Genomic DNA, 1,957 nt, shown 5'->3' with positions numbered 1-1,957 from the left:
GAAAGCTGTACAATGAATAAGGCCAAAGAAGAACTGATGCATTTGAATTATGAAGCCGGCAAAGAATATTCAATATACCATAGACTGGTTATATCAGAATCAACTCAATGATAGTGGCTTTGGTTTGGTTTGGCTCCCAGAAGAACAAACTAATCTGTCTTGGAAGAAGTACAGCCAGAATGCTCCTTAGAAGGGAGGATAGAGAGACTTGACTCATGTACTTTGGATGTGTTGCCAGGCGGGATCTGTCTCTGGAGAAGAGGGTCATTGACAACAATGGCTGCAACAGCCGGCTCAATCATAGGAACAACTGTGACGATGATGCAGGACTGGGAAGTGTTTTGTTTTGCTGTATATAAGGGCACTTTGAGTTGGAACTGACTTGATGACGTCTATGAGTCTGAACTGACTTGAGGGCTCTTAACAACAACAATGCCAACAAACAACAGCACAGAACAACCTTCACATCCAGGATGGAAAATGACTGTTCTCTCACTCATGTTGTTGTTAAGTGTTGTCCAGTAAGTTCTGACTCATAGTGAACCCTATATAGGGGTTCCGAGGAGCAGCTGGTGGGTTTGAACTGCTGACTTTGTGGTTGGCAGTCCAGTGCTTATCTTATAGTGCCCCACTGAGAGGGATATTAATAATTAAGTCCCAAGATGACTTTGATAATTAAGAAGCAAATGGCCATATTTGATCAATGTTAAGATGTCATCAACTGTTAGATGCAGCATTATAACCTGTATTACCGCGAACGCCAAATGCCTCCAGTATTTCTTTTCTTTTTTGGGGGTAACAGCTTTATTGAGATATAATCCATATACCATAAAAGTTACCCATTTAAAGTTCAGTGGCTTTTGAATACTAGACCTGTGCATCTTTCACCATGATCTATTTTTGTTGTTAAATCGTTTCTGACCCATAGCGACCTATAAAGGGTTTCCAAGGAGTAGCTGGTGAGCTTGAACTGGTGACCTTGTGGTTCAAATTGACTTTACTGTCCAGCATATTAGCCCACAGCGCCACACCAGGATCTATTTTTAGACTAGCATTATGTTTTTGTTGTTAAGTGCCGTCGAGTCAGTTTCAATTCATAGCGACCCAGTATAGGGTTTCCAAGGAGTGGCTGGTGAGTTTCAACCACCTACCTTGTGGTTCAGACCAACCTTGCTGTTCTGTACTTATCCTATGGTGCAACACCAGGAACCCCAAGCAATATGTTGTTGTTGTTAAGAGCCGTCTAGTTGGTTCTGACCCATAGCGACCCTGTATAGGGTTTCCAAGGAGCACCTGGTGAGCTTGAACCACCAACCTTGCAGTTCAAGATGACTTTGCAGTTCTGTGCATTAACCCACAGCGCCACACCAGGATTCTCCAAGCATTATGTTGTTGTTGTTATGTGTCGTGGAGTCGGTTCTGACTTATAGCGACCCTGTACAGGATTTCTGAGGCTGTAAATCTTTACAGGAGCAGAAAGCCTCATCTTTCTCCCGCGGAACAACTGGTAGTTTCGAACTGATGACCATGAGATTAGCAGCCCGTTTTGTAACCACTATGCTACCAGAGCTCCTTTCTAAGCATTATAATATCTAAGCATTATAGTCACCCCCAAAAGAAATCCCAGTTACAGTTAAGGGATCTTAGGAGAAGATGGAAAGCATTGAGGCAACCATCAGAGGAGTTCTTAAATTGTTGTGGAGTGAAAGTTGAAAAGTTGTGTTTGCCTTCCAGGAGCCTTCCAGGTATGACTCAGTTCAAAGATGTAGGCATTTACAGTCATATCCCAACCGCCACCAGGCTTATATTAATGTAAGATATGCGAGTGATTATAACAAGACATTCCAGTATCAGAGATGTTCAGGGTCAATTACACCAGCAAGGAGGAAGAAACCTTTATTTGTCTCCTAGTTTCTTAGCATGAAGAGCTCGAAATGACTGGGAAGCAGCTGTAGTT

The sequence above is a fragment of the Chrysochloris asiatica genome, unplaced genomic scaffold (assembly GCF_000296735.1).
Source record: "Chrysochloris asiatica unplaced genomic scaffold, ChrAsi1.0 scaffold00007, whole genome shotgun sequence".
Lineage (NCBI taxonomy): Eukaryota > Metazoa > Chordata > Mammalia > Afrosoricida > Chrysochloridae > Chrysochloris > Chrysochloris asiatica.
Note: the sequence above shows the minus strand (reverse complement) of the source record.